The sequence below is a fragment of the Phocoena sinus genome, chromosome 12, assembly GCF_008692025.1.
Source record: "Phocoena sinus isolate mPhoSin1 chromosome 12, mPhoSin1.pri, whole genome shotgun sequence".
Lineage (NCBI taxonomy): Eukaryota > Metazoa > Chordata > Mammalia > Artiodactyla > Phocoenidae > Phocoena > Phocoena sinus.
This window is the reverse complement of record NC_045774.1, coordinates 25,824,897-25,845,352: the sequence shown is the minus strand read 5'-3', so window position 1 is coordinate 25,845,352 and position 20,456 is coordinate 25,824,897. Positions and strand designations below refer to the sequence as shown.

At 41.9% G+C, this 20,456-nt stretch overlaps 1 long non-coding RNA gene across 1 annotated transcript; it reads right to left on the bottom strand.

Annotated features, from left to right (window-relative positions):
- Positions 1-1,507: 1,507 nt before the first annotated feature.
- Positions 1,508-10,971, bottom strand: LOC116763755. The gene is made up of 3 exons (XR_004352612.1): positions 10,931-10,971; positions 8,797-8,851; positions 1,508-1,593 (listed from the first exon to the last, which is right to left on the bottom strand). It is a non-coding gene; the product is annotated as an uncharacterized LOC116763755 (long non-coding RNA).
- Positions 10,972-20,456: the final 9,485 nt, after the last annotated feature.

Genomic DNA, 20,456 nt, shown 5'->3' with positions numbered 1-20,456 from the left:
CATTGAGCTAGTGACTGAACTTTTCTCAACCTCAGTTTCTTCACCTATAAAATGCAAATAATATTTCTTCATAGAGAGCTTGCAAAGTTGAAAGGAGATGAATAGAAGACGCATATTCACAATGGACAGAAAAAGTGTCTGGCACATAGTAAGGATTCGACCAGCATTAATTGTTTTCATTTCTATAAAAATTCTTTTACTGTTTTGTATGCCCTACAGTGCCTGGCATAGGTCCTTGCTCAACAAAACATTCATAATAAATATTTGTTGATTTGTTTCATATAGAGAACATTACTCTGACTCTAACAAAGGCATTTATGTCCAATTTCATACTTGGAAAACACATTTGAAAAACACACATTTCTCTGTGGACTCATGCCCATGAACAGGACAGCAAGATAAACAAAACTTTCAGGATTTTCTTCAGTTAGTTAAAGTTTATCTAAAGCAGTGGCACTCAAATGGGGAGGTGGAGATAAGTTTGTTCCCTAGGAGACCCTTGGCAAGGTCTGGAGACAATTTGGATGTCACAGCTTGGGGTGGAGGTGTTCCAGGCATTTGGTGGTGTGTGCCAAAGATGCTGCTAAATATCCTACCATGGGAAGGACAGCCCTTCACCACCTCCCCACGAGAAAAAGAATTGTCTGGCCCCAAATGTCATTAGTGCCAAGGTTAAAAAACCTCAGTCTCAAGATGAAGCAATCACCATTCTTAAGATCGCTCCCTTTCTTGAACTTTCTGCTATTCCAAATTCATGAGACAGGGGACAGAGCAAGTAGCCAGAAGAGATCAACGACAGTAGGTCAAGTAAGTGGTGGGTGGTCAATGGAGAATCAAAGAGCCAATGCTGAAAGAATTCTTCTCAGCTCAGGGGCTTCCAGGACCACTGAACTGGTGGCACCCTTTCTATTTCCAACATATCGAGGCATTGCTGCCAGTATGTGTCTAATTATTCTCTTCTTGAATAATGTATCCTATCTCCCCACACAATTAAACACGGAAACCAACGTGTGAGATCTCTGTGAAGGGTACTAGATAAAATAAGTCTTGAATCCAAGCTGATCTTTATGCTAATGTAAGACTGACTTAACTGGACCAGAACACTTTGTAAATGTAGATTCATTCTCACAGTTTCCCAAAGACACAACTGCTTTTATAAGAAGGTCAAACGTCTATCTTATACTCACACATCGAGGCTGTGAGTAAATGTGGTTATAACACTGGTTTCCTCTCTCGGAAATTTCCTACATCGGTGGCTTGGTTCTTTTCTTTCGTTAAATGTAATCTAGCTGAATGTTTGTGAAATGTTTTTTCTCCGTTCTTTTACTTTGCTTTTTCATTGCCGCCTCTCCCTCCTGCACCCCACTTTCTTTTCTTTTTACCTGTGTTACTTCCTTCCATATTTCTTTCTTCCTTTCTTTCCAGCTATAGGAACAAGAAGAAAAGTTCTCAGTTATGGTTTCCTTTCGAAGTCCTCTTTCTATGCGAGCTGTAGAAAGTCACCTACTTTTAAAAATTAACTTCGTGCTGCCATCTTGTGGTGAATTGAGATATTCAGCCAGTCCAACGCAGAGTTCTGAATTATTGAAATACCTGAAAATGCACAACACTAGTTAACTAAGAATCAATGTCATCTCACCTTATGATTTAAGATCCAGGGCCCAAAGCTAAGGCCCCCTCAAGCCCTACGATCCTCCCTCCTCCAAGAACCTGTGATTTCTCCCAGGAAAGGAGGCAAACATTGTTACCAAATTGAGTCTTGAAAACCCTTGAGTATAGAAGAAGAAACCCTTTACATAGGCCTGTGGCACATTTTAGCACTTTAGAAGGAACTTCTCAGGTTTTGAGCATTCAGAATTCTTTTGTCTCAAGTCATCCATGTAGATTCAAGATCTACAATGTTAACATAGGGGAATTGCCTAAAGTCATAACATTGATGTTAACCCAGATAAGTAACCCGAAGTCAAATACTTTGGGACAGGCAGAAGACAACACAAAAAAGTTAGGGAGAGATTTTTAAAGGTCAAAATAGAATTTGTTCAATGAAACAGTACAAATGTCTGTTGCCTTGTTGTAGCAATAGACAAAGTTGCTACACAAAATACAAAGTTGATATTTAATGAAAGCTCTAAGGAGTCTGGGTCCCTCAGGTGATGCTAGGACCTCAAACTGAGCAGATCCAAAATGAAATTCACTCATCTCTTTCCCCAGCCTTCCCACACCCATCACACGCACACACACACACACACACACACCCGCGCGCGCGCGCGCGCGCGCGCGCGCACTTGGTCTCCGTACTACAGCCACACTGTGTCTCTTTAAAATTCTTATCTGATCATATAATTATCCTTAATGTCCTTCATTCGTCCCCCTTGTCCTCAGATTAAAGTCTGAAATCCCCAATGCAGAGCTGATTCCCTGTCCACTTCCCCAGTCCCCTGTGTTCCATCTGTATTTACCTTCTTCTGATTCAAGCACTGTGCGTTCTCTCACTAGGTGGGTTTCCCTGTCTACATGCACCTGTACTTCTCCTTTTGTAACAAACCTCTTGCTGATAATTCATTTTTTCATCTCTATTTTTCCTGTTACAAGAGGGTAGGGGCTCTGGTGCATTTTCCTCGCTACATAGTGAATTCTCAGAAATATTCATTTAACCTGCCTCTGAACATGCTTCTCAGCAACAGATAAGATAGGATTTTAGAGTGAGGAAGACTCTAGGGCCCCTGCCATGGTTTCCAGATAAGAAACAGGCCCGGCAAGCTGGGGTGACCCTCTGGCTTGTCTAAAGGCAACCCTGGAATCAGAATCCCATTAATCTGACAAACAATTCCAAGGATTCTCTGGGAAGAGAGATAGAGAGATGGATGCTCCCTTTGGCATAAACATCGGATGCGATAAGGGTTTGGGGGATGAGTGTGAGTCTGGTCACTGATGCTTCCCTTAGTGAAAGCATCTGCTTTCTCCCTGTGCTTTGGGAGTTTACCCTGAGTTCTGTGGTTCTCTTTGTTCAGAAGCTTTAAATGTCCAACTCTATGACTTTGTGGTTTGGGGAAGGCCATTCAGAGTGATCTTGGTGTGCTCTGAAGAAAGGAAAAGGGAAAGAAAACTAACCTTTATGTTTCCAGATTTTATGCCCACTCTATAAATCATCTGTTACTCTCCCTAATTCAAAATGAGGAAGTTTAGGTTCAGAGAAGTTAAGCAAGGGGGCCTGTGGGGAAATGAGCTCTGATGACTGAGGTCCTCAGCAGTGCCAATCCCGATCTCCAGGGAGGGGGTGCGTCAGCCCTCGGAGTTGGAAGGAGGGGCTCTTAGGAGATACTGGGGAGGCGGAAGACATTCCTATCGTTGATGGGGAATTCAGCCTTGGGAACTAGCTAAAGGCAGAAGTTTCCGCCCCCCAGCTGTGATATTGTGATTTTATTATATAATAAGAAATAGATATTTGGGCTTTGTCCTGGTTCCTGACACAGAGCTCCTGAAACCCCTGTAAATTCCTCAGTGATAGAGAATCAGGAGCAGCTTTTGTTCTAATGAGGCGACTCTGGTTGGGCTCCTAGATGGGGCTGGTCACCAGAAAGACCAAGTCATGATTAGATGCTTGGAACTTTCAGCCTCATTCCCCCAACCCCCACCACTCTAGAGAGAGGAGAGGGGCTGGAAATGGACTTCAGGATCCATCATGCCTACGTGATGAAGCCTCCATAAAATCCCAATAGTAGGGGGTTCAGAGAACTTCCAGGTGGGTGAACACATCCCTGTACCAGGCTGGTGATGCATCCTAACTCCACAGGGACGAAGCTCCTGCATCCAGGACCCTTCCAGAACTCACCCTGGGTATCTCTTTATCGGGCTGTTCATCTGTATCCTTTAATAAACTAGTAAACGTAAGGTAAGTGTTTCTCTGAGTGCTCTGAGCTCCTCTAGCAAATAATCGAATCTGAGGGGGAGAAGATCATGTATGTAGCCACGTCTGACAGAGGTTGTAGGTAACCTGGGGACCTTCTTTCTACTTGCATTTGGCATCTGATGTGGGAGAGGGGCAGGCTCTTGGGACTGCGCCCTTACCCTGTGGGATCTGATGCTGACTCCAGGTAGATAGTGTCAGAATTGAGTTACGTTGTAGGACACCCACCCGGTGTCACAGAAAATCACTCAGTGTGGGAAAACCCCACAAACATTTGGTGAAGAAAAGCGTCAGAAGTGCTGTGAGCGTGGTAGTCATGTGAGAGTAAAGGAGAGACACAGGAGGGAAGACTTGATGGTTTTCTAAGTCACTCTCCCAGACCAGAGCCCACACCATACATTGAACCATAGTTATACCAACTGTGTTGGGATTCTAGAAACTCTGTCTTATGCCCATTTTAGTTATCTGTGATCTATTTGTTGTCTTATATATCGGTGATATGCAATAAATCTTTTAAAATCCAAAGGGCCTGGGGACTTATCTTCAGAGATGAGTAGGGAGGGAGGGGGCAGGGGAGGGGGTAGCGGGCCCGGCCCTCAGGGGACAGGAAGGGTCCCGGAAAGCAGGGTGAGTCACCGCAGCCTGCAGTAAAGGAAGAACAAATCGAAAGACCCCAGAGGTGTGTGCTTGACAAGAGGCCATGAGCTGACTAAGAGGTAGAGAACCGGACAAAGTCCCCTGACAGGTTCAGGGCTGGAGAGGGAGAACCGGGCCTCCTACCTGGGTGGGAACAACTAATCAACCAGCTGAAACCTGTTTTCCATAAAGTGGGGGACTGGTGCTTCCGGGCTGGCTCTGTGAATGGTGTGTACTGACTGTAAAGGGTGAGGGCCAGGCTCATAGAGAGCGTGCTTGTTTCAAGGCCCCAGGGACAGTGACATCTGAGAAAGTTATAGCCACCTGTCACAGGTTCTCGGTGGATTAGTGATTACCAGCCTGGGCAACCAGTTCGAAGGTGAGTCACAGTCAGCCAAAGCACTAGACTTTACTTCAGAGACTCGTCTTGCACTCTTTGCGTGCTTATTGCACCACACACTGTACCTTTAAGGGAAGTGACTTCTGAGGCCCTCCAGTCCCAACCTGCAGGGAAGAGTGAGCACTGGGTCCCACAGCCCTCTGCCTCTGTCTGTAGATAAACTCCGCCACATCCACCCTCAATGCCCACACCGCTTCTGCTCTTTCTTACACTTGCCTGGCCAAACCCCATCCTGGTTAAGTCCAACCCTCTATCGCTACCCTACCACTGCGCATGGCTGGAAAACCCACCCCACCACGGCAGCCGGTCTCATTTTAAGCTCATGGCAGCAAATGTCTAAGATCCTCCTAGGCCCACAGTAGCCCCAGCAGTTCTGCCGTACTTCCCCAGGCAGCTCACTCCTGTGACCTCGTAGATGACTGTCATGCACCTCCTCCTCTCCAACTTCCCATCACATCCCCCCCCCCCAGCTTCCTGACTCTCAGCTAAACATTTCCTTCCCACTTCGTGATGAAAGTTGAAGCAACCAGAAGAAAAATCCTATCCCCTGCCACCTCCATGTTCACCCACCCTCCCCATCTGCCTCTGTAAAAAGAATTTGCCTTCCCTCCTGTAACTCTGGCTAAACAGCCCATGATCTAATCTAAGACCGATTTGTACACTGTGTCCCATCCCTTTTCATCTACTCAAAGACACCATTATCCCCTGGACCTCATGCATCATTCATTGCCCTCCTCTACTGGACCAGTCTCATCGTGTTGTAATAGCTCCCATGTTACACACCACATCTTTTGAAATCCACTTTCCTCTATAGCTATTTTCCTATTCGTCCTCTTTCTTTTATAGCAAAATGCCTTAAAGAGTTTTTAATCCTTTGTGATCTCCACTTCCTCTCTTCCCATGCTCTCTGGAACCCACTCCAACTGGGCTTCTGCCTGACATTCCACTGCAACGGTTCTGGTCAAAGTCAGCAACCTGCATGTGGTCATGCTCAATGGTCACGCCACACTCTTTTTGTCTGGTCCATCAGCATTATCTGTTGTTCCTCTCTGCCTTCCTGAAACACTAACTTCATTTGTCTTGTAGGGCGTGACTTCCTCGTGGTTTTCCTCTGAATCCATTGGCCTCTTCTAAACGTCCACTGAACTTCACCCTCACCTGATCTCTGGATGTTGGAGGGCCCCAGGGTACAGTCCTCTGACCTTTTTGTTGCTCAAACTACATTCCCCTCCTAAGTGAACTTAGTTTTCAATGTCACTACAGGCCAGCAACTCCCATAACGACATCTCTAACCAGACCTCTCCCCTGAATTCTGGGATCCTGAATCTATCTGTTGGACATCTGTGATAACCCATAGATCACAGTGGTTCAGCATTTGGCCTCCGGGATCTACTTGTGATGGAAGCGTAGCTCTTCTGCTTAGCAGATGCATGTGCGGAAAAGTATTGACATATCAAGTGTGACTGCTGGTCTTAAAAAGGCCTCCTTGAAAGGCTGGTCTTTGGTTGGCATCCGGGAACTTGGTTTTCAAGAGCATTCACTCCACTTCCCAAATTGCTAAGAGTAACTCCCTGTGTCTGAACTGGGCAAACAATACGATTCATGCTGAAAACCTGCTTGCCTTCCGGGAGTCTGGAATTTTGATACATGCTGGGCAGAGGTTGCCTGCGTGGCCAGCCTCCAATAAAAACCCCAGGCATTGAGTCACTAATAAGCTTCCCTGGGAGTCACTTTTCACATGTGTTGTCGCCACTCATTTCTGGGGAAATTAAGTGCATCCTGGGTGACTGTACCGGGAGAGGACTCTTGGAAGCTTGTGCCTGGTTTCCCCTCAACTTTGTCCCATGTGCCTTTTCCCTTTGCTCATTTTGCTTGGTATCTTTTCACTGTAATAAATCACAACCATGAGGATGACTGCATGCTGAGTTCTGTAAGTCGTCCTAGCAAATCACTCAACCTGGGGGGGGGGTCTCAGGGATGCACGACACACATGCATCTCTGAACAAGTCACTTCATCTTTCTGTCCTTTGCTTTCCTCATCTGTAGAATGGGAATAATAATGGCATCCAACTCATAGGGCTGTTGTGAGGATTAAATGGGTTAATAAATGTGAAAAACTTAGAACAGTGCCTGGCTCATGGTAAAGACCCAATAAATATTATGTTATCTCAAACATAAGTGTCTAAGAATGTACAGTTAGATAATAAAGGAGTCAGGGTAAGAACCTGAATATCCCTGAGTTTTTGGTTTTACTGTGAACATTATACTCTTGTCATGTCTCAAACATTTAAGTTACTTGGGACTCTATATTTAAATACCTATCTGGAATAATTCAATTCTGTAAGCCATGTATTAGTTTACCTATAGAGAAAAAGTGATTAGAAGTTCATCAGTTTGTTTCCTTGAATAGTCACATAAACACATATGACAAATTCAATCTGTTAGAATATAATTGCAAGACACTTGACTAAGATTTATTGAACATTTTTATCCTGGAGGGCCTTGTGCTATGGACGAAGCTCAGAGACAGCCGTTTAAAAGGTTACACGTTCTTTGCCACTGACCTTGCCACTTAGCCATGGGAGCAACAGAGGGGCTGTCCATCAGACACCACACAGCTTCCTCCAGACTGCAGGAAATTCTAGACAGGACTTTGAGCTCATTTCACACACCCACATACCCCCCAACACACACAAAGCAAGGCAGTGAGGCTCCTGATTAAGTGTGCACTTGGCACTCCTCACATTATCTCTCCCAGGTCTTTCTCCAGGGCTCTCTCACCTTCTCAGCCAGGACCAGGCATGTCACCATCTACATGGCCCCTCAACTCACTTCTCTGAGACTGTTCACTCTGTGACTCCTCTCTCCTTGACACCCTTCTGTGATTGGGGAACCTACCAGTACAGCCCAACCAGACTCAAAAAGGGAATTCACCAGGGAAGCCCTGTGAATATGGTTATTCGTTCATGCCTCTAAAATAAGGATCCCAGCCTATGACACTGTAAGACAGGTGGCTTAGTGCAGGGAACCTGGGCTCTGAAATCAGCATGCCAGAGCCCTTCAGTTCTGATTGCGGCCAGTAGGGGATGCCTGTGAGGTGAGGAGAGGAGGGTAGGCACCAACCAACCAGCGGACCACCTGTTTACAGAACAGGACAGTTATCTTGAGAAGCAAGACGCCACTGAGGTTTGAGTTTAGAATACAGTGTTTTGAGTCATGAATCAAAGACAACTTCACCTGGTCCTAGCAGATCCTGTTTCTTGTCCTCCCCCATCTCTTCTCCGCATAAGATGATCCTTTAATGATCCTTTAAAAACGTAAGTCCCAACGTGTCACATCTGTGTTCAGAGACTTGCAGTGGCTCCCCTATTATTCTGAGTAAAAGCCAAAGGCTTTGGGTGGCCTATAGCCCCTGCATGACCTGTCCCCACTTTACTCTCCGACCTCATCTCCTCTTGTTCACTCTCCTGCAGCCCGTGCTGTTCCTCAAACACACCAGGCAGGTTCCTGCCTCTGTTTTCATTCCGGCTGCTCACTCCTCCAGAGTCTCCTTTCTCAAAACAAACGTAGAGGCTCCCTCACCTCTTAAGATCTGTGCTCAGCCCCTGACACCTCTGATTCGCTTCCTCCTGCTTTATTTTTCTGCACAGCACTTGTCACCATCAGACATACTATATACTTGATTATTTGCTTATGGTCACTCTTCTCCACTAGAATGTCAGACCTAGATGGGGAGGGACTTGAGTTGCTTTATTCATTGTTTAGTCCCGAGTACCTGGAACTCTGCAGGGTCCATGACGGTGCTCAGGAAATCTTTATGAATGAATAAATGAACGAGTGTTCAAACACTTACACAATTTAATTCCTGTGCCCAAGTGTCTTCTTAGTTGCAAATTGATTTCCAAGCACTGAATATCCAAAACAAGAGAAGAAACAAGTCAGTGAAAAGACGGGAGGAAAATAGACATTCCTTGAGAATGACTTTGCACACAGAATTTTAAATAGCTTTCAAAACGGAGCTGGTAACCGAGAATGTTAAAGGATCCTGAAATGACTGCAATGGGTAAGTCGCCAGTCTAGGGAGATCCAGCTTTACGCAGGTAGCAGGTGCTGCTGCCAGAAATTCTGAGTGTGCATTGTTTTCAGTGAAGGTAGTCTCTCCTGGAAAAATCCAGCTTACATTTTAGTTCAGGTCAAGGATTCATATAAGTAGCACAGATTTCAAATATGTTCTCCCATTGTGCCCATATTCGTCAGATAAAGGACCCCAATTTTTGTTTCACAAATAAGCTGGTCGTAATTGCAACGTGAACATGACTTTGAGGATAGGTTTTGTCGGGACTTGATGTTGTACATTCTATGGGTTTTGACAAGTGTATAATGACATGTATCCATCATTATGGTATCAAATAGAGTAACTTTACTGCCCTAAAAGTCCTCTGTGCTCTGCCTGTTCATCCCTCTGCTCATCCCTCCCTTCCCCACACTTTGGGGGACTATTTTTTTAAATTTTTTTTTTTACTGTTTCCTTAGTTTTGTTATTTACAGGATGTCATACAGTTGGAATCATACAGCATGTAGCCCTTTCAGATTGGCTTCTTTCACTTAGTAATATACAATTAAGGTTCCTCCATATCCTTTCATGGCTTGATAGCTCATTTCTTTTTAGCACTGAAGAATAGTCCATTGCTTGATATACCACAGTTTATTTATTCATTCACCAATTGAAGGACATCTTGGTTGCTTCCAAATTTGGGCAATCATGAACAAAGCGGCTATAGACACCAGGTGCAGGTTTTTGTGTGGACATAAACTTACAACTCATTTGGGTAAATACTAAGATGTGCCATTGCTCAGTTGTACGGAATGTCCTTCTTTTTAAAGAAAAAAAAATTGTTGCCCTCCATCTTCCCAGGACTGGGCATTTATCATTGAATTTAGATACATCTTCAAACTAACATATACATAATTACATTAGGGAGGAGTGAGAAATATCTTTCTCATTTTAAATATTTCTCCAGTTTAGACTTCTAGTAAAAATTATAGTTAATATAATAATAATTCTTATGAATATCCTTATTGACACTCTTTTCTATAATAGCTCAATCACAAAATCTCAAATTATCACTACCAACTGAGCCTTCAGTACATCTTCTAGACTTGTATTTTAATGTTCACAGTGATTACCAAGGCAGTAACGATGCAAAGGTGACTTCTAGTCATCAAGAAAAGATTCCATTACACTTACTATACTATCAATTATATTTGATATGTCCTGATTCTTTGAAAATTGGTATACCATGCGTTTAACATGATAAATTTTTATTAATTGGTATATTTAGTAAACCAAAATACTGATTTTTCTATCATATCGGAAAATCATATTTAATGTCTCTAATGCATAATAAAGTAGAAGATGATGACACTGTTATGTCATAGATAGTGGTGAGTCCCACTTTCTGTCAAGAAAGGAGGGTCAAGAATTTCCTAGAGACTGTCCCTGAACCACAATGGCAAAGTAGAAAGATGTGCTCTCACTCCCTCTTGCGAGAACACCAGAATCACAACTAGCTGCTGGACAATCATCAACAGGAAGACACTGGAACTCACCAAAAAAGATACCCCACATCCAAAGACAAAGGAGAAGCCACAATGAGATGGTAGGAGGGGCACAATCACAGTAAAATCAAATCCCATAACTGCTCGGTGGGTGACTCACAAACTGGAGAACACTTATACCACAGAAGCCCACCCACTGGAGTGAAGGTTCTGAGCCCCAGGTAAGGCTTCTGAACCTGGGGGCCTGGCAATGGGAGGAGGAATTTCTAGAGAATCAGACTTTGAAGGCTAGCAGGATTTGACGGCAGAACTTCGACAGGACTGGGGGAAACAGAGACTCCACTCTTGGAGGGCACACACAAAGTAGTGTGTGCATCGGGACCCAGGGGAAGGAGCAGTGACCCCATAGGAGACTGAACCAGACCTACCTGCTAGTGTTGGAGGGTCTCCTGCAGGGGTGGGGGGTGGCCCTGTCTCACTGTGAGGACAAGGACACTGGCAGCGGAAGTTCTGAGAAGTACTCCTTGGTGTGAGCCCTCCCAGAGTCTGCCATTAGCCCCACCAAAGAGCCTGGCCAAACAACCAACAGGGAGGGAACCCAGCCCCACCCATCAGCAGTCAATCGGATTAAAGTTTTACTGAGCTCTGCCTACCAGAGCAACAGTCAGCTCTACCCACCACCAGTCCCTCCCATCAGGAAACTTGCACAAGCCTCTTAGATAGCCTCATCCACGAGAGGGCAGACAGCAGAAGCAAGAAGAACTACAATCCTGCAGCCTGTGGAACAAAAACCACATTCACAGAAAGATAGACAAGATGGAAAGACAGAGGGCTGTGTACCAGATGAAGGAACAAGATAAAACCCAAGAAAAACAATTAAATGAAGTGGAGATAGGCAACCTTCCAGAAAAAGAATTCAGAATAATGATAGCGAAGATGATCCAGGACCTCGGAAAAAGAATGGAGGCAAAGATTGAGAAGATGCAAGAAATGTTTAACAAACACCTAGAAGAATTAAAGAACAAACAAACAGAGATGAAAAGTACAATAACTGAAATGAAAAATACACTAGAAGGAATCAATAGCAGAATAACTGAGGCAGAAGAACAGATAAGTGACCTGGAAGACAGAATGGTGGAATTCACTGCTGCGGAACAGAATAAAGAAAAAAAAATGAAAAGAAATGAAGACAGCCTAAGAGACCTCTGGGACAACATTAAACGCAACAACGTTTGCATTATAGGGGTCCCAGAAGGAGAAGAGAGAGAGAAAGGACCAGAGAAAATATTTGCAGAGATTATAGTCGAAAACTTCTCTAATATGGGAAAGGAAATAACCACCCAAGTCCAGGAAGTGCAGTGAGTCCCATACAGGGTAAAGCCAAGGAGAAGCATGCCAAGACACACAGTAATCAAATTGGCACTAATTAAAGACAAAGAAAAATTATTGAAACCAGCAAGGGAAAAATGACAACATACAAGGGAACTCCCATAATGTTAATAGCTGATTTCACAGCAGAAACTCTGCAAGCCAGAAGGGAGTGGCATGATATACTTAAAGTGATGAACAGGAAGAACCTACAACCAAGATTACTCAACCCGGCAAGGATCTCATGCAGATTCAATGGAGAAATCCAAAGCTTTACAGACAAGCAAAAGCTAAGAGAATTCAGCACCACCAAAGCAGCTCTACAACAAATGCTAAAGGAACTTCTCTAAGTGCAAAACACAAGAGAAGAAAAGGATCTACAAAAGCAAACCCAAAACAATTAAGAAAATGGTAATAGGAACACACATACGGATAATTACTGTAAACGTAAATGGATTAAATGCTCCAACCAAAAGACTCAGGCTTGCTGAATGGATACAAAAACAAGACCCAGGGCTTCGCTGGTGGTGCAGTGCTTGAGAGTCTGCCTGCCAATGCAGGGGACATGGGTTCATGCCCCAGTCCGGGAGGATCCCACATGCCACAGAGCAGCTGGGCCCATGGGCCATGGCCACTGGGCCTCCGCGTCCGGGGCCTGTGCTCCACAACGGGAAAGGCCACAACAGTGAGAGGCCAGCATACCGCAAAAAAAAAAAAAATATATATATATATATATATATATATGCTGTCTACAAGAGACCCACTTAGGACCTAGGGACACATACAGACTGAAAGTGAGAGGATGGAAAAGGATATTACATGCAAAAGGAAATCAAAGGAAAGCTGGAATAACAATACTCATATCAGATAAAATAGACTTTAAAATAAAGAATGTTACAAGAGATAAGGAAGGACACTACATAGTGATCAAGGGATCAATCCAAGAAGAAGATATAACAATTATATATGCACCCAACGTAGGAGCACCTCAATACATAAGGCAACTGCTAACAGCTATAAAAGAGGAAATCTACAGTAACACAATAGTAGTGGGGGACTTTAACATCTCACTTACACCATTGGACAGATCATCCAAAATGAAAATAAATAAGGAAACAGAAGCTTTAAATGACACAATAGACCAGATAGATTCAATTGATATTTATAGGACATTCCATCCAAAACCAGCAGATTACACTTTCTTCTCAAGTGTGCATGGAACATTCTCCAGGATAGATCACATCTTGGGTCACAAATCAAGCCTCAGTAAATTAGGAAAATTGAAATCATATCAAGCATCTTTTCTCACCACAGCGCTATGAGATTCGAAATGAACTACAGGGAAAAAAAACATAAAAAACACAAACACGGAGGCTAAACAATACATGGAGGCTAAACAATACATGGAGGCTAAACATGGAGGCTATACAATACATTACTAAATAACCAAGAGATCACTGAAGAAATCAAAGAGGAAATCGAAAAATACCTAGAGACAAATGGCAATGAAAACATGACGATCCAAAACCTATGGGATGCAGCAAAAGCAGTTCTAAGAGGGAAGTTTATAGCTATACAAGCCTACCTGAAGAAACAAGAACAATCTCAAATAAACAATCTAACACTACACCTAAAAGCACTAGAGAAAGAAAAACAAACAAAACCCAATGTTAGCAGAAGGAAAGAAATTATAAAGATTAGAGCAGAAATAAATGAAATAGAAACAAAGAAAACAATAGCAAAGATCAATAAAACTAAAAGCTGCTTCTTTGAGAAGATAAACAAAATTGATAAACCATTAGCCAGACTCATCAAGAAACAGGAGAGGACTCAAATCAATAAAATTAGAAATGAAAATGGAGAAGTTACAACAGACACCACAGAAATGCGAAGCATCCTAAGAGACTACTACAAGCAACTCTATGCCAATAAAATGGAAAACGTGGAAGAAATGGACAAATTCTTAGAAAGGTATAACCTTCCAAGACTGAACCAGGAAGAAATAGAAAATATGACCAGAGCAATCACAAGTAGTGAAATTGAAACTGTGATTAAAAATCTTCCAACAAACAAAAGTCCAGGACGAGATGGCTTCACAGGTGAATTCTATCAAACATTTAGAGAAGAGCTAACACCCGTCCTTCTCAAACTCTTCCAAAAAATTGCAGAGGGAGGAGCACTCCCAAACTCATTCTATGAGGCCACCATCACCCTGATACCAAAACCAGACAAAGATACTACAAAAAAAGAAAATTACAGACCAATATTACTCATGAATATAGGTGTAAAAATCCTCGACAAAATACTAGCAAAGAGAATCCAACAACACATTAAAAGGATCATACACCATGATCAAGTGGAATTTATCCCAGGAATGCAAGGATTCTTCAATATACGCAAATCAATCAATGTGATAAACCATATTAACATTGAAGAATAAAAACCATATGATCATCTCAATAGATGCAGAAAGAGCTTTTGACAAAATTCAACACCTATTTATGATAAAAACTCTCCAGAAAGTGGGCATAGAGGGAACCTACCTCAACAGAATAAAGGCCATATATGACAAACCCACAGCAAACATCATTCTAATGGTGAAAAAATGAAAACATTTCCTCTAAGATCAGGAACAAGACAATGATGTCCACTCTCACCACTATTATTCAACATAGTTTTGGAAGTCCTAGCCACAGCAATCAGAGAAGAAAAAGAAATAAAAGGAATACAAATTGGAAAAGAAGAAGTAAAACTGTCATTGTTTGTGGATGACATGATACTATACATAGAGAATCCTAAAGATGCCACCTAGAGCTAATCAATGAATTTGGTAAAGTTGCAGGATACAAAATTAGTGCACAGGAATCTCTTGCATTCCTATACAGTAATGATGCAAAATCTGAAAGAGAAATTAAGGAAACACTCCCGTGTACCATTGCAACAAAAGAAATAAAATACCCAGGAATAAACCTACCTAGGGAGACAAAAGACCTGTATGCAGAAAACTATAAGACACTGATGAAAGAAATTAAAGATGATACCAACAGATGGAGAGATGTACCATGTTCTTGGATTGGAAGAGTCAATATTGTGAAAATGACTATACTACCCAAAGCAATCTACAGATTCAGTGCAATCCCTATCAAATTACCAATGGCATTTTTTACAGAGCTAGATCAAAAAATCTTAAAATTTGTATGGAGACACAAAAGACCCCGAATAGCCCAAGCAATCTTGAGGGGAAAAAAATGGAGCTAGAGGAATCAGACTCCCTGACTTCAGACTATACTACAAAGCTACAGTAATCAAAACAATATGGTACTGGCACAACAACAGAAACATAGATCAATGGAACAGGATAGAAAGCCCAGAGATAAACCCACGCACCTATGGTTAACTAATCTATGGCAAAGGAGGCAAGGATATACAATGGAGAAAAGACAGTCTCTTCAATAAGTGGTGCTGGGAAAACTGGACAGCTACATGTAAAAGAATGAAATATGAACACTCCCTAACACCATACACAAAAAATAAACTCAAAATGGATTAGAGACCTAAATGTAAGACCAGACACTATAAAACTCTTGGAGGAAAACATAGGAAGAACACTCTTTGACATAAATCACAGCAAGGTCTTTTTTGAGCCACCTCCAAGAGTAATGGAAATAAAAACAAAATTAAATGGGACCTAATGAAACTTAAAAGCTTTTGCACAGCAAAGGAAACCACAAACAATACAAAAAGACAGCCCTCAGAATGGGAGAAAATATTTGCAAATGAATCAATGGACAAAGGATTAATCTCCAAAATATATAAACAGCTCATGCAGCTCAATATTAAAAAAACATACAACCCAATCCAAAAATGGGCAGAAGACCTAAATAGACATTTCTCCAAAGAAGACATACAGATGGCCAAGAAGCACATGAAAAGCTGCTGAACACCACTAATTATTAGAGAAATGCAAATCAAAACTACAGTGAGGTATCACCTCACACCGGTTAGAATGGGCATCATCAGAAAATCTACAAACAACAAATGCTGGAGAGGGTGTGGAGAAAAGCGAACCCTCTTGCACTGTTGGTGGGAATGTAAATTGATACAGCCACTATGGAGAACAGTATGGAGATTCCTTAAAAAACTAAAAATAGAATTACCATATGATCCAGCAATCCCACTACTGGACATATACCCAGAGAAAACCATTATTCAAAAAGACACATGCACCCCAGTGTTCATTGCAGCACTATTTACAATAGCCAGGTCATGGAAGCAACCTAAATGCCCGTCTACTGATGAATGGATAAAGAAGATGTGGTACATATATACAATGGAATATTACTAGCCATAAAAAGGAACGAAGTTGGGTCATTTGTTGAGACATGGATGGATCTAGAGACTGTCATACAGAGTAAAGTAAGTCAGAAAGAGAAAAACAAATATCGTATGTTAATGCATATATGTGGAACCTAGAAAAATGGTACAGATGAATCGGTTTGAAGGGCAGAAATTGAGGCACAAATGTAGGGAACAGACGTATGGACACCAAGAGAGGAAAGTGGAGGGGGGTGTGGGTGTGGGTCGATGAATTGGGCGATTGGGATTGACATGTATACACTGATGTGTATAAAATTGATGACTAAAAACAACCTGCTGTATAAATAAATAAAATAAAATTTAACAATTAAAAAAAAGAAGAATTTCCTAGGTTTCAAACAGAGTGCATCTGGAGTTGTTGCTCCAGTTACAGACTCACCTGTAGTGGTTTCTCCAGTTATACTCGTTGTGTGTCCTCTGCGTGGCACCAGCCTGTCTCCAGGTGGCGCCAGAGTACAGAAGATGTCTACCAACGTGGGCAGCAAGTTGAATCAAAATGGTATGTGATAACACATATATAGCAAAATACTAATTGTAGAATCTAGGTGATAGGTATATGGGTGTTCACTGTACAATTTTTAACTTTTCTGTATGTTTGAAATTTTTTATAATAAAACATTGGGGAGAAGAAAATTGGGTTTTCCTGACAAAAGGGCTGTGTGTAAAGTGCAGTAACCTACATAGAGATGCAAATTGTGGTTTATTCATCTCTGTATTATTTTTATCATCTTTAAAATTTTCATTTTATATATTCAGTACTTTGGCTCTTTAATGAAATTTTAAGAGTAAGGAATTGTGAATTGTGATGTTTTCCTGACAATAACTTCTTTCAGTACTGGCTATTCACATACATATGTCTTACAGTCCAAGCTAAAATACAGACTCCTTGAGGGCAGGTTCCATTCCTCTTTGTATATTTCCCCAGCTCCTAGCTAAATATACTAAGTGCCCAGGAAACCCCTGATTAATTTTTTATTTATTTATTTAATTTTATTTATTTATTTGCTGCGTTGGGTCTTCGTTGCTGCGCGTGGGCTTTCTCTAGTTGCGGTGAGCGGGGGCTACTCATCGTTGCAGTGCGCGGGTTTCTCTTTGCGGTGGCTTCTCTTGTTGCGGAGCACGGGCTCTAGGCTTGTGGGCTTCAGTAGTTGCGGCTCGCAGGCACTAGAGTGCAGGCTCAGTAGTTGTGGCGCATGGGCTTAGTTGCTCCGCGTCATGTGGGATCTTCCTGGACTAGGACTCGAACCCATGTCCCCTGCATTTGCAGGCGGATTCTCAACCACTGTGCCACCAGGGAAGCCCCCTGATTAACTTTAAATGATGCAGAGAAGTAGCACAGTTTAAAACTGAAAAGCCAGGGGCTTAGTGATTATTGAGACTTTAGTACAGTGAAATACAGAGGAGAGGTTCCTTAATGAATTTGAAATGTGTAGATGCAATTGTCTAATTAAAAATGCCCTTGACGTCTTGGTGGTCCTTGTATTTCATTTTAAAATGCCATTGTATAGCAATAATGTCTCTTCCGCACTTCTAGGAGCCCACTTTCTAATTGCTAGGAAAAATCCAGAAACATGTAGATGTACATCGCACATGTTATACCTCGACAGTGCCTAGTGATGAGCAGATCCTCAATATTTAGTATATGAATGAATGAAAGAATGAATGATGAACAGCTAGAGAAAGTCTTCAGTGGTAGTTTGAACTAGCGAGTTAAGTTCTTAAACAAGTTGCCAAGCATCTTCCCTTATGAATTGTTATATATATACTAATCTAATTTTTGTATTTCTGAATTCTTATGTTACCAAATGTGGCTCTTTCTATTACATTACATTCTATTACATTTACCCCAAAGTTACACACTCTCTACGCTCATGTGGTTCATATTTTCTCAAAGGTCATATAATTAATGAGACTTTGGAAGAATTCAGGCCTACTACTTAAAGAATAATTTTTACTATATATTGGAGTGTATCATAAAATTTTCACAGTTTAACAAATTATGCAAACATATAAATTACACTGTATGTGGAACTGTATTTAAACATATTGTATCTGACCAAGTGCATTTAGAAAAATCTATGACATATTCCTGTATGTTGAGCATGTTCTCTTAACTCATGAAATCCCTGAAGGATTATTGGCTACTGGCCAGCTAGGGTGTGAAGTTAATCAAATAAAAAACTATGAATCAGACCCACATTAGCTAAGTTTTTCTTTCTATAGCAACTTCAGATTTACGCTGTGTTCAGCAAATATGGATCCAGTTGCCTTCAAATGCTAAATATCCTCTGGGATGGGACCCTAAGAAGCACTGGTGACCACGGTCACACAGGTTCAAAAATGAAAGAAAATTAGCCCAGAAATTTGGGGTGGGGTGGGAACACAGTAATGGAATGCCTTATACATGAAATTCCATCGGGTGGGACCCTTGGGAAGGCATTGATTGCTCCTGGAGAGAAATGCATCGTAATGAGAGGAATGAAGAGGCTGTTCAGAGTCATTTTGTCTTCAAATATAACAACAGTACTCTTATTTGCACTAGTTTCAGCAAATGCCTGAATAATGGAGTCAAATTCAGGTAGAATCATATAAAAGGATCTAGAGAATATATTCTCTAACGAACCTTTGTGTAATTTGATACTTTAATATTACTTACAGTCTTTTATTACTGCTATATAAAAATATATACATATAAATATAGAGATCCATAGTCTTGCTTTTGAAAAACTATCCTGTCACTAAGTCCTGCTCAAAACAAAGACAGCCTCACAGGATTTTTCAAAAGACATATCTCCCACAAATCGTCTTGCTCCTCCCCAAGCAACGATTACTACAAACAAAAAAAAACAATAAACAGTCTTGAAAATGATGGGGAAAGACCGACACCCATTGGTGGAGGGGATTTCATTTCTTACTTTGTAGTGATGGGTGAGATCATTGTGTACATTGTGGGTATTTCCTCTAGAAGAGCCGTCCCCAACCTTTTTGGCACCAGGGACCGGTTTCATGGAGGACAGTTTTTCCACGGACCCAGGATGGGGTGGGGGTGGGGCGGGGGATGGCTTCGGGTTGATTCAAGCGCTTTACATTTATTGTGTACTTTACTTCTATTATTACTATATCAGCCCCACCACAGATCATCGGGCATTAGACCCCGGGGGTTGGGGACCCCTGCTCTAGAAAATATGGTTTTTATTTAAGGCTCAGGGCCACTGAAAGCCTGATTAGTCACAAAAAAAGGACATTCTTCACCTGAAAGATTCTTTCAATTGATCATTAGAATTCAAGTGTAAATACAGAAGTTCCCAGAGAACATGAGAAACTGCAGTTTTCTTCCTTCTCTAGACTCTTGTGCTGTTTTTTTTGACACACACCCCAGCTCCCACTGCAGCCTTGTTCTCAACCTTGCCCTTTTCTCAGTAGGTACAGACAGTGGATCTCCAACTGGAAGATGTCCAGCCATTTTCAGGGTACCTGTTATAGAGGTAGAAGACTGACCCTGCCCTAGACCTATAGAGAGGGAAGTTCTGGGAGTGGGGCTGGAATCTTCATTTTAAATAAGCCACAGGCTCACCTCTGACCTGTGAATATACTAGCTAGAGCCCCGTTTTTCCTTGTACTCTCCATTCCTCTGTCAACTCCCCTTGACACAGGAAGGAGTGATTTACAGGGGCACTGCTCAAATTTTATAGCAAATTGACTCACCTGGGAATCTTGTTCAAAATACAGATTTTTGTTCAGTTGGTCTACTTTGCATTTCAAATGAGTTCCCAACTGATACTGATGCTGCTGGTCTAAGGACCACAGTTTGAGTAGCAAGGATTTAAGGCAGGAAATCTGTGACCTTTACAGAATGCTCCTCCCCTCCCCCCCCTTCATTCCCACTGGGGAAAATGCCCCTACTTGGGCCTCTTTAAATTGTGGGTTTGCTTCTTCAGCAATAAACCCTGAAGGCTGAACAGGCATTTACAGTACACTAATCTAATCAAATAAAATCCACAGCAAAATTAGCAATCATTTCACAATGTACCGTCAATAATGTCCTGCGTGGTAACTAGGCATAACTTCCAACAGGCCACATAATTGCCATAATTAATATTGCCTTTACACAAATGTCATCTTTAGAATTTCTCTTCTCATTTGATCACGTTCCTCCCAATACATAATCATGTTCTCACTCACCCAGTGATGTGAATAAAGCTTAAACTG